A 12,901-nucleotide genomic window follows, 5' to 3' on the forward strand; every position below is an offset into this window, starting at 1 on the left:
TAAGAACAGAGTTGTTGTTTTTTTTTCCCTCTCACACCACCATTACCTGTATAGCATATGATCACCTACAACACCTTTAAAGCACCCATACACAGCAATATACGTTACTTCCATTAACACCTGCTGCCACACAAGACTAAAACATCTCTTTCATTGAACACAGTTTTTGGGGGTGCACCGTTCCCAGAAGTACTGCAATACCGGGTCGATGCGTGGAGTGGACGGAGCAAGCCCCTCTTCCATCTCCCAGTTCCAAAAATCAATTTAATATATGGTGCCCGGGTAGGGCACGTATCAGATATTAAACTGATAAGAACAGATACTACACTTGATCTTAGCCAAAAGGCCGAGAAGCGATGACACAATGACGCAGAGGCGGGGGAGCCGTCAAAGGCCACGCCCACCTGGGCCGTGGCGAGAGGGTCTAAAGGTCGCCAACAAACAAGCTCAGCTCACAGCAATACAAGCTCAGCTTGACTGTTGACACCGAAAATGGATCACAGCAGAGCGCACAACACGACACTTTGGAGTGCAACCTGGGATTTTGGACCAACAAACATTCTGCCCTAAAAGTGAGCGGGCAGACCAAAGCGTACGTCGTAGAGACTTGAAACTCTTGAGGGATGGTAGTACCCGCCCGGTCTACAACATCACCAAGGCTCGGCCCAATCGGCCCCAAGGTAGCGCTGCAGCGATCAGAAGTACGAAATGCCTCGTAACTCCTGAACCGTCCGTCGCAGACCCAAGTGTCTTACATCACCGGAATCCTTGGCTCGGGCCGAACAAGACGCAGGCCTCGGATTCGATGGTTGCGCTGGCGAGATTTTCGGGTATTTGGGATTTTGTGAAAAAGCTACTTTTGCACACTAGTCCTAGGTCTTTCGCCCGATCTGACCCAAACCGGTGCAGAAAGATTCCCTGGAGTCTGATTGCCGACAGCGATGGGGAAAAAAGTCGGAATTTCGATTCACGTTGGCGACGGGACGCCAAAACGTTGGGAGTGGGCGAGGCGGGCTTTACTTAAATGGCCATAACTCTCCAACGGAATGAGACAATTACACCCAAGTCGGTACACCTGTGCACGGGCTCAGCCTGTGCTCAGGTGAAAAGGGATGTGGCGACTGGCCACTTGGTGGCGCTGTAAACAGTAAAAACAACAACATGAATACGGCCATAGGCGACTGTATGTCAGGTGATTTTTCACACATGCACAAGGTATTCATACCACATGATAGAACTCCTCATTCGGAACAACTTTGCTTCTAGGACCACTACTGCCAATAAAAGCGCTGGTTGAATAATGGAGATTATTTGAAGAATGATGAAAAAAATAAACTAAAAAACAGCCCTACTTTTGCAGACTGGTCCTAGGTTGAGAGTTTTACATCTCTCGATCAACCACTGCAGTTCAATTCTCTGGACTTCCTAGGTCGTTAGCTACCAGAAGAAGAGGAACTCGAACAATCTGCTCTTTTAACCAGTGTGTCCAGGGGAGAGCGCGAACGCAGTCCCCCACTACCATAAATTATGCAGTCGAGATTCCCACATTTGGGGAATTCGCAGGGGTCAGCACAACCGGAGTGCAATGGCCGAGCCTCGCCCTGGGTGAACCACCTTCCTGATCATGGTGTCTCCCCTGCCAGGTAAGTATGAATTCCCAGGCCTCCCGTCAGAGGAACCGTGTCCCTCTCCGCAATCCTCACCAACGGTCGGACAATCAAACACACACCTGATTCAACTCATCAGCTCATTCGTAAAAACTCCAAGAGATAAGAGAGAGACATCAAAAACCTGCAGAGTCGGGCTCTTTTGCTGTTGTTGTTGTGGATGATGTTGTTTTCATGCTCCGGATCCATGAGCCAAAAATCAATTTCATACGCGGTCACCGGATAGTGGACGAATCAGATGTTAAACGAGATAAGAACAGAGTTGTTGTTTTTTTTTCCCTCTCACACCACCATTACCTGTATAGCATATGATCACCTACAACACCTTTAAAGCACCCATACACAGCAATATACGTTACTTCCATTAACACCTGCTGCCACACAAGACTAAAACATCTCTTTCATTGAACACAGTTTTTGGGGGTGCACCGTTCCCAGAAGTACTGCAATACCGGGTCGATGCGTGGAGTGGACGGAGCAAGCCCCTCTTCCATCTCCCAGTTCCAAAAATCAATTTAATATATGGTGCCCGGGTAGGGCACGTATCAGATATTAAACTGATAAGAACAGATTTTTTTCCTTTCGAAAAAGTTTTATTGTCACAGGGTTTCATTCCATGTTTTCCATTTACATTTTTTTATAAATCAAGTATTTATTTACACATCTTAAAACAACAAAAACAAATAAAAAAGACACACTTTATAGTTAAAAATCAATTATTGATTGTGTGTTGTGTAAAAGTCCATGTATGTTAATATTTGAGTTGTATTAAAGGAAACGTAAATGGATTAAAATAAATAGGAATAAAACATAAAAACAATAAAACAATAAAACTTGCCAAATAAAACATCTCTTGTAAAGGATCGAGGGTGAGTCCCTATCAAGATTGTCCATTCACTCCAGGTCTCCAGAACAGGCCCCAGACTCCCCGCTTCTGGTGCCCAGCGGAGATCCCCTCTCCTCCGGCCCGCTGGCCCGCTGTTCCCGTAGCCGGTGTGGTGAGGGTGCATCTACGGGCGGCCAGGGTCGGTGGCGGCCGGGACCTTCTACGTGTGACCCCGGCCCCCCCATCCGAATAACGACGTGCGGCCCACCCTGCAGCGTTGATCTTATTTTCTGCTCGCACGCGTGGAGGGGGACCGTCACGCGTTTCCCCACCAGCAGATTTCTGGTGACCCAGATGGCATCCTTGATCACGTTTAGGGTGAGCCAGAGCGAGGAAAATTTTGGTTGTGTCAGCTCCTTCAAGCCCTGACCCACCCCCAGGATGGCGAGCTTGTAGTCCACCTGGGCCCCACCCGCTGGCAGGCACGGGAAAAACAGGGGGCCGGTCTTGGCCCACAGGTCCCGCGCAGCGCCGCACTCCCAGAGCAGATGTCGAACGGTCTCCGGGGAACCACATCCGGACCGTGGGCAGGTGGAGTTTTTGGCCATGCCTCTGGAGTGCATAACCGCCCTGACCGGGAGGATCTCATGAGCCACCATCCACGACAAGTCTTTAAGCCTGTTCTGGAGAGCTGGGTGGGCTGCGTTCCTCCAAACATCTTTGGCCTCACCTAGTGTGAGGCCTGGAACCGGGCTCACAGATTCTCGATCCTGCACAAGAGAGATAAGAGACTTATGGTTAGTTAAAATGGTGGCATCATTTGTCTCTAAAAGATATTTCTTTAAAAATTTCTTAATAAAACTATGCTCTTTTGACAAATTAAAAGACACTGGACTTTTAAGATCAATGGGTAAAATTTTCAAAGTTCTTAGGTATGACCCCATCCAGAATCGGGTCATGGCTGCTGTCTTGTGTTCTCTGGATGGGGTCAGTGCGTACTGGATGTGGAGGGCGGCAAAGCGGCTGCCTAAAAACAGGTGGGGGTCTGGGAGGCCTTTCCCGCCATTCTCTTTTTTCTTTTTGACGACCTCCCTCTTTAGTCGTTCCCACTTGGACCCCCACAGGAAATAAAATACCGCCCTCTCCAGGTTGGCCAGGAATCGTCTTGGGGGACTAAAAACAGAACAGACAAGTAAAATCAGTGGTAAAATCACAGCTTTAAAAATTAAAATCTTGCCTTCAAACGTCAATTGTCTCAGTCCCCAAAAGCCCAGTCTTTGCCTGACTTTCCCTAACATGTCAGTCCAGTTTCCTTGTCCTCCACCCTCTCTGTCAAATTTTACACCTAAAATTTTCAAATCATTGTCTTTAAAATCCAAATCTAGTCCAACTGTGTCCACGTTCCCCCACGGCCCGAAGAGCTGGGCCTCGGACTTACTCCTATTGAGCTTGGCGCCCGAGGCCCGACCGTACCAGTCAGTCAAGTCCATTGCTCTTCGTACTGATAAAAGGTCAGTCGCTAAAAGGGTCACGTCATCCATATATAAAACACAGGTCGCCGTCAGTCCACCAGTCCCTGGGATGTCTAGTCCTTTAATCCATTTATCCCTTCTCAAGATTTGTGCCAGTGGCTCAATACAAGCCACATACAGAAGGGGAGATAAAGGACACCCCTGACGGACGCCGCTGTAGAGTTTTACAGCTTTGGATAAATGCCCGTTAACCAAAATTCTGCTAGACAGATCGTTGTACAGCAGTCCCACCCAGGCTATAAACCTCCCAGGAAAACCCATTTTTTCCAGTACCTTAAACAGGAACTGGTGCGAGATACGGTCGAATGCCTTTTCAAAGTCTAAATTTAGGACTACTAGCTGAATGTTTCTGTCTCTCGCAAAACAGATGGCGTCTCTGATCAGTACCAGGCTGTCCGTGATCTTCCTTCCGGGCACGGTGCATGCTTGATCCAAGTGGATTACGTCTGCTAAAACTGTCGACATACGCGTGGCTAAAATTTTGCTAAAAAGTTTGCAGTCAACGTTTAAAAGAGTGATGGGTCGCCAATTCTTTAAGTCAGTCTTGTCGCCTTTCTTATGTAATAGCGTCACTATCCCTATTCTGAAGCTGTCTGGAAGTCTGTTCACATTGTCAAATTCTTTAAAAACAGTCAGTAAGTCATGTGCTAAAATGTCCCCAAAGGTCAAGTAAAATTCAAGTGGTAGTCCGTCTAGTCCTGGGGACTTCCCACGCTTAAAACCTTTCAGAGCTTTTTGTATTTCTAAAATCGTAAAATCCTGTCTTAAAAGTGCACATTGACTCTGGAGCTTTTTGTCTAAAAAATTTAAAACTTCCATTAAGGTATCGTCGTGTACTTGTTTTAGGCCATATAAATCACTATAAAAGTTTTCCACCCCTCTTAAAATCTCTTCTGTTTCATTTACCACCCTCCCATCCGATTTCAAAGTTGTCAAAGCCCCTCCCCGTGTTATAATTTTTTTAAAAAAATATCTTGTACACTTTTCCCCTTCTTCAATATCTTGTTCTCTACTCCTTAAAATGACACCTTTACTTTGAATTTGGGCTAAAACTGACATTTCTTGTTTTACTTCTTTTATTTCTTCACTAAAATCAAACCCAATTTTTAAAAGATTAAAATACCTCTGTAGTCGTTTTTGCAACCCCATCATGCGTCTCTTTTCTTTTTTCTTTTTCTCCTTTCCTATTTTCTTAAAAAACTGTCTCGTCCGTTCCTTTACCATTTCCCACCACTGTGCACGTGAATCATAAAAGTCTTGGAGGGTCTGCCATCGGCTGAACTGCTCCCTGTACTCACTAAATACTTCCTCATCCTCCAACAGGGAGCAGTTCAACTTCCACAGCCCTCCTCCTACTGTCACACCAGAGGCCAGTGAAAGGGTGCAGGATAGCATCATGTGATCAGAAAAAAAGAGGGGGGATAATGTAGCATCGGTTGGCAAGCAGTCCCGTGTAAAAATGTAGTCAATGCGAGAGGCTCTGGTGCCATCACCACTGAACCAGGTGAAGCCCTCCTCTCTCTGATGCATTTTTTTAAAGCAGTCGACTAAATTAAAATCTCTGACTAAATTTTGCAATAAAACCGATGTTTTGTCAAATTTAAAACCTTCTACCCTCTTCCTATCTTTCGGAGTTAAGACACAGTTAAAATCCCCTGCCACCACCAAAGGGGCCCTCCCTAACATGTGGGGCTGCAGGTCTTCTAAAAGCTCATATCTTTCATTCTTATCATTAAAGCCATACACATTAAGAACATTAAAATCCTTATCTAAAAAAGTCAAGTTTGCTAAAATTGCTCGCCCATCCCTTACCACCGTGCTGCCCTTCACCAAGATGTTTGGATTGTTGATTAAAATAGCAACACCGTCATTTTTGTTAAAATTGGACCCACTCCAGATAGAATGTCCAGGGGTCCAAAGCTCCTCCCACTTTCTGTAATTGGATAAAAAGGGCAAAGCACATTCTTGCAATAAAAACACATCTGACTTACAGGATTTTAAAAAGGATAAAACGCTCTGTGCTCGTATATCACTTCTCACACTTCTCACATTTATTGTAGAGATTGTGAGGGCCATGAGCAGTATAGTTAAAATGATATGAACTTTTAAAAGAAGACTAATAAAAGACATACAGAGGCATCTTTAAAATTATGTTATTTCTTGTTCCTCATGCCTCTCCCTTCTCCCATGGGGGCTGGGTTCAGGAGGGCAAGAGGTTGACACTTCCGAAGCCACAGAGCTGAACTCTTGCGACTCTTTCGGTGTTGATGTTCTTAGCTTAAAATGCAGAAAGGAAACTTCATTAGGGGATTCTGAGGGCCACATGCGGTCTGGATCCTCCGGGGAGAAACTATCCAGCCCTTGTGTAGCCCTCATTCTTTTCTCCACTACTACACACAACGGAGATCCCGCAGTTCTCTTCTGCACTTGAGCATTTGGGAGTGAAAGGTCAGTTTCACTCCCACTGGAGGGCATACTCACCTCCGAGACGGTGTTGAGGGAGGAAACCGTTTCATCCTCTCCGTCTTCTGTTTCCTTTCCTTTATCTTGTCCGGGAGTGGTTTCCTCCCCCTGTTCGGTTTCAAGCTGTGACTCCGCCCCTGTGGCCGCCCCACTTCCTTTTTCCTGACAAATCCCTGAGGCTGGCTGGGAATTTGAAATTCCCGCCAAAATCTCAGGGACCACCTCCTTCTCTCTTTGTTCTTTTGTTTGTTCCACATGTGGGGCGGCCATTTTGTTCCCTTTCAATTTGTTGGCAAAACTTTTAGGGCAATCTCTGTAGAGATGGTCAGTTTCACCACAAAGATTACACCTTCTGCCAATGGTACATTCTTCAAAGATGTGACCAATTCCTCTACACTTCCCACATGTTAATTCCTTGCATGCATCAGCTAAATGCCCCATCCTCCCACACTTCCTGCACAGTTTGGGCATTCCTTGGTAGTGAATGTAGCCCCTGTTCTCTCCCAACACAATCATTGAAGGCAGATGCTTCAGGCCCTGGTAGCCCCCGGCGTCCTCCCATTGTTTAATGGGAATTCGCCAGGAGCAATTCCAGATACCATCTTCATCTAACACTTTGGTTGGTTGACCCCGAACAGTGCAAAATCTGCCCAGCCAGACACAAATGTCCTCCCCATTCACTGTTTCATTAAACATCCTAACAATCACAGTTTTTAATGAATTGTCAGAAAGTTTCTCCACAGTAAACATAGCGAATTGGGCTTTGCATGCATCAAACCTTTGCCAGAATTCAATTAACAGGGAAGCACTTTTGAAACTTAAATCAAAACCTTTGTTCAGGGGGAGAGTTACTAGGCAGTTCAAGTCCTCGGGTCTAAAATTTAGGGCTTTCTGGATCAGCTTCCTGGAGAAGTCAAGACGTGACAACCCCAGGAGCTTACCATCCACCTCTTTAAATAAAAAACGCACGCTGTGGTGCCTCCGCATGCCGGCACGAGCAGCCGACATGGTGGAGACACCAACAGCTATTTAAAACACAACCTTAAAACCGTAATAAATAAATAAATAAATAAATAAATAAATAACTTACCTTAAGAACAAAAGATTCCTTGGAAAACCAAGTCGTCCGGATAAAAAAAAAAAAAAGGCACTGCCAATATACCTCTCAGAAGTTTGAGGCTCAAGCCACTGAACGACCCAAGCCGGAAAAACCTCCAAGAGGCGATCGCTGCCTCTACCCTCGGACCAGATACTAGATCTTAGCCAAAAGGCCGAGAAGCGATGACACAATGACGCAGAGGCGGGGGAGCCGTCAAAGGCCACGCCCACCTGGGCCGTGGCGAGAGGGTCTAAAGGTCGCCAGCAAACAAGCTCAGCTCACAGCAATACAAGCTCAGCTTGACTGTTGACACCGAAAATGGATCACAGCAGAGCGCACAACACGACACTTTGGAGTGCAACCTGGGATTTTGGACCAACAAACATTCTGCCCTAAAAGTGAGCGGGCAGACCAAAGCGTACGTCGTAGAGACTTGAAACTCTTGAGGGATGGTAGTACCCGCCCGGTCTACAACATCACCAAGGCTCGGCCCAATCGGCCCCAAGGTGGCGCTGCAGCGATCAGAAGTACGAAATGCCTCGTAACTCCTGAACCGTCCGTCGCAGACCCAAGTGTCTTACATCACCGGAATCCTTGGCTCGGGCCGAACAAGACGCAGGCCTCGGATTCGATGGTTGCGCTGGCGAGATTTTCGGGTATTTGGGATTTTGTGAAAAAGCTACTCTTGCACACTAGTCCTAGGTCTTTCGCCCGATCTGACCCAAACCGGTGCAGAAAGATTCCCTGGAGTCTGATTGCCGACAGCGATGGGGAAAAAAGTCGGAATTTCGATTCACGTTGGCGACGGAACGCCAAAACGTTGGGAGTGGGCGAGGCGGGCTTTACTTAAATGGCCATAACTCTCCAACGGAATGAGACAATTACACCCAAGTCGGTACACCTGTGCACGGGCTCAGCCTGTGCTCAGGTGAAAAGGGATGTGGCGACTGGCCACTTGTTGGCGCTGTAAACAGTAAAAACAACAACATGAATACGGCCATAGGCGACTGTATGTCAGGTGATTTTTCACACATGCACAAGGTATTCATACCACATGATAGAACTCCTCATTCGGAACAACTTTGCTTCTAGGACCACTGCTGCCAATAAAAGCGCTGGTTGAATAATGGAGATTATTTGAAGAATGATGAAAAAAATAAACTAAAAAACAGCCCTACTTTTGCAGACTGGTCCTAGGTTGAGAGTTTTACATCTCTCGATCAACCACTGCAGTTCAATTCTCTGGACTTCCTAGGTCGTTAACTACCAGAAGAAGAGGAACTCGAACAATCTGCTCTTTTAACCAGTGTGTCAAGGGGAGAGCGCGAACGCAGTCCCCCACTAACATAAATTATGCAGTCGAGATTCCCACATTTGGGGAATTTCGCAGGGGTCAGCACAACCGGAGTGCAATGGCCGAGCCTCGCCCTGGGTGAACCACCTTCCTGATCATGGTGTCTCCCCTGCCAGGTAAGTATGAATTCCCAGGCCTCCCGTCAGAGGAACCGTGTCCCTCTCCGCAATCCTCACCAACGGTCGGACAATCAAACACACACCTGATTCAACTCATCAGCTCATTCGTAAAAACTCCAAGAGATAAGAGAGAGACATCAAAAACCTGCAGAGTCGGGCTCTTTTGCTGTTGTTGTTGTGGATGATGTTGTTTTCATGCTCCGGATCCATGAGCCAAAAATCAATTTCATACGCGGTCACCGGATAGTGGACGAATCAGATGTTAAACGAGATAAGAACAGAGTTGTTGTTTTTTTTTCCCTCTCACACCACCATTACCTGTATAGCATATGATCACCTACAACACCTTTAAAGCACCCATACACAGCAATATACGTTACTTCCATTAACACCTGCTGCCACACAAGACTAAAACATCTCTTTCATTGAACACAGTTTTTGGGGGTGCACCGTTCCCAGAAGTACTGCAATACCGGGTCGATGCGTGGAGTGGACGGAGCAAGCCCCTCTTCCATCTCCCAGTTCCAAAAATCAATTTAATATATGGTGCCCGGGTAGGGCACGTATCAGATATTAAACTGATAAGAACAGATTTTCTTTCGAAAAAGTTTTATTGTCACAAGTTTTCATTCCATGTTTTCCATTTACATTTTTTTTTTTTTTTTTTTTTTTTAAATCAAGTATTTATTTACACATCTTAAAACAACAAAACAAACAAATAAAAGGACACACTTTATAGTTAAAAATCAATTATTGATTGTGTGTTGTGTAACAGTCCATGTATGTTAATATTTGTGTTGTTTTAAAGGAAACGTAAATGGATTAAAATAAATAGGAATAAAACATAAAAACAATAGAACAATAAAACATGCCAAATAAAACATCTCTTGTACAGGATCGAGGGTGAGTCCCTATCAAGATTGTCCATTCACTCCAGGTCTCCAGAACAGGCCCCAGACTCCCCGCTTCTGGTGCCCAGCGGAGATCCCCTCTCCTCCGGCCCGCTGTTCCCGTAGCCGGTGTGGTGAGGGTGCATCTACGGGCGGCCAGGGTCGGTGGCGGCCGGGACCTTCTACGTGTGACCCCGGCCCCCCCATCCGAATAACGACGTGCGGCCCACCCTGCAGCGTTGATCTTATTTTCTGCTCGCACGCGTGGAGGGGGACCGTCACGCGTTTCCCCACCAGCAGATTTCTGGTGACCCAGATGGCATCCTTGATCACGTTTAGGGTGAGCCAGAGCGAGGAAAATTTTGGTTGTGTCAGCTCCTTCAAGCCCTGACCCACCCCCAGGATGGCGAGCTTGTAGTCCACCTGGGCCCCACCCGCTGGCAGGCACGGGAAAACAAGGGGGCCGGTCTTGGCCCACAGGTCCCGCGCAGCGCCGCACTCCCAGAGCAGATGTCGAACGGTCTCCGGGGAACCACATCCGGACCGTGGGCAGGTGGAGTTTTTGGCCATGCCTCTGGAGTGCATAACCGCCCTGACCGGGAGGATCTCATGAGCCACCATCCACGACAAGTCTTTAAGCCTGTTCTGGAGAGCTGGGTGGGCTGCGTTCCTCCAAACATCTTTGGCCTCACCTAGTGTGAGGCCTGGAACCGGGCTCACCGATTCTCGATCCTGCACAAGAGAGATAAGAGACTTATGGTTAGTTAAAATGGTGGCATCATTTGTCTCTAAAAGATATTTCTTTAAAAATTTCTTAATAAAACTATGCTCTTTTGACAAATTAAAAGACACAGGACTTTTAAGATCAATGGGTAAAATTTTCAAAGTTCTTAGGTATGACCCCATCCAGAATCGGGTCATGGCTGCTGTCTTGTGTTCTCTGGATGGGGTCAGTGCGTACTGGATGTGGAGGGCGGCAAAGCGGCTGCCTAAAAACAGGTGGGGGTCTGGGAGGCCTTTCCCGCCATTCTCTTTTTTCTTTTTGACGACCTCCCTCTTTAGTCGTTCCCACTTGGACCCCCACAGGAAATAAAATACCGCCCTCTCCAGGTTGGCCAGGAATCGTCTTGGGGGACTAAAAACAGAGCAGACAAGTAAAATCAGTGGTAAAATCACAGCTTTAAAAATTAAAATCTTGCCTTCAAACGTCAATTGTCTCAGTCCCCAAAAGCCCAGTCTTTGCCTGACTTTCCTTAACATGTCAGTCCAGTTTCCTTGTCCTCCACCCTCTCTGTCAAATTTTACACCTAAAATTTTCAAATCATTGTCTTTAAAATCCAAATCTAGTCCAACTGTGTCCACGTTCCCCCACGGCCCGAAGAGCTGGGCCTCGGACTTACTCCTATTGAGCTTGGCGCCCGAGGCCCGACCGTACCAGTCAGTCAAGTCCATTGCTCTTCGTACTGATAAAAGGTCAGTCGCTAAAAGGGTCACGTCATCCATATATAAAACACAGGTCGCCGTCAGTCCACCAGTCCCTGGGATGTCTAGTCCTTTAATCCATTTATCCCTTCTCAAGATTTGTGCCAGTGGCTCAATACAAGCCACATACAGAAGGGGAGATAAAGGACACCCCTGACGGACGCCGCTGTAGAGTTTTACAGCTTTGGATAAATGCCCGTTAACCAAAATTCTGCTAGACAGATCGTTGTACAGCAGTCCCACCCAGGCTATAAACCTCCCAGGAAAACCCATTTTTTCCAGTACCTTAAACAGGAACTGGTGCGAGATACGGTCGAATGCCTTTTCAAAGTCTAAATTTAGGACTACTAGCTGAATGTTTCTGTCTCTCGCAAAACAGATGGCGTCTCTGATCAGTACCAGGCTGTCCGTGATCTTCCTTCCGGGCACGGCGCATGCTTGATCCAAGTGGATTACGTCTGCTAAAACTGTCGACATACGCGTGGCTAAAATTTTGCTAAAAAGTTTGCAGTCAACGTTTAAAAGAGTGATGGGTCGCCAATTCTTTAAGTCAGTCTTGTCGCCTTTCTTATGTAATAGCGTCACTATCCCTATTCTGAAGCTGTCTGGAAGTCTGTTCACATTGTCAAATTCTTTAAAAACAGTCAGTAAGTCATGTGCTAAAATGTCCCCAAAGGTCAAGTAAAATTCAAGTGGTAGTCCGTCTAGTCCTGGGGACTTCCCACGCTTAAAACCTTTCAGAGCTTTTTGTATTTCTAAAATCGTAAAATCCTGTCTTAAAAGTGCACATTGACTCTGGAGCTTTTTGTCTAAAAAATTTAAAACTTCCATTAAGGTATCGTCGTGTACTTGTTTTAGGCCATATAAATCACTATAAAAGTTTTCCACCCCTCTTAAAATCTCTTCTGTTTCATTTACCACCCTCCCATCCGATTTCAAAGTTGTCAAAGCCCCTCCCCGTGTTATAATTTTTTTAAAAAAATATCTTGTACACTTTTCCCCTTCTTCAATATCTTGTTCTCTACTCCTTAAAATGACACCTTTACTTTGAATTTGGGCTAAAACTGACATTTCTTGTTTTACTTCTTTAATTTCTTCACTAAAATCAAACCCAATTTTTAAAAGATTAAAATACCTCTGTAGTCGTTTTTGCAACCCCATCATGCGTCTCTTTTCTTTTTTCTTTTTCTCCTTTCCTATTTTCTTAAAAAACTGTCTCGTCCGTTCCTTTACCATTTCCCACCACTGTGCACGTGAATCATAAAAGTCTTGGAGGGTCTGCCATCGGCTGAACTGCTCCCTGTACTCACTAAATACTTCCTCATCCTCCAACAGGGAGCAGTTCAACTTCCACAGCCCTCCTCCTACTGTCACACCAGAGGCCAGTGAAAGGGTGCAGGATAGCATCATGTGATCAGAAAAAAAGAGGGGGGATAATGTAGCATCGGTTGGCAAGCAGTCCCGTGTAA

At 46.1% G+C, this 12,901-nt stretch overlaps 3 non-coding genes and 2 pseudogenes across 3 annotated transcripts; all 5 read right to left on the minus strand.

Moving 5' to 3' along the window:
* Window positions 1-167: 167 nt before the first annotated feature.
* Window positions 168-358, minus strand: LOC143713694 (U2 spliceosomal RNA). The gene has a single exon (XR_013195244.1). It is a non-coding gene; the product is annotated as a U2 spliceosomal RNA (small nuclear RNA).
* Window positions 359-1,487: 1,129 nt separating this feature from the next.
* LOC143713609 (U1 spliceosomal RNA) lies at window positions 1,488-1,651 on the minus strand. Its single transcript, XR_013195165.1, has one exon. It is a non-coding gene; the product is annotated as a U1 spliceosomal RNA (small nuclear RNA).
* Window positions 1,652-2,085: 434 nt separating this feature from the next.
* LOC143713744 (U2 spliceosomal RNA) lies at window positions 2,086-2,262 on the minus strand (annotated as a pseudogene).
* A 6,638-nt stretch (window positions 2,263-8,900) lies between these two features.
* On the minus strand, window positions 8,901-9,065 carry LOC143713640 (U1 spliceosomal RNA). The gene has a single exon (XR_013195195.1). It is a non-coding gene; the product is annotated as a U1 spliceosomal RNA (small nuclear RNA).
* Window positions 9,066-9,499: 434 nt separating this feature from the next.
* LOC143713752 (U2 spliceosomal RNA) lies at window positions 9,500-9,672 on the minus strand (annotated as a pseudogene).
* Window positions 9,673-12,901: the final 3,229 nt, after the last annotated feature.

Source organism: Siphateles boraxobius, unplaced genomic scaffold, assembly GCF_051911475.1.
Source record: "Siphateles boraxobius isolate OS27281-9 unplaced genomic scaffold, OSU_SipBor_1 52, whole genome shotgun sequence".
Lineage (NCBI taxonomy): Eukaryota > Metazoa > Chordata > Actinopteri > Cypriniformes > Leuciscidae > Siphateles > Siphateles boraxobius.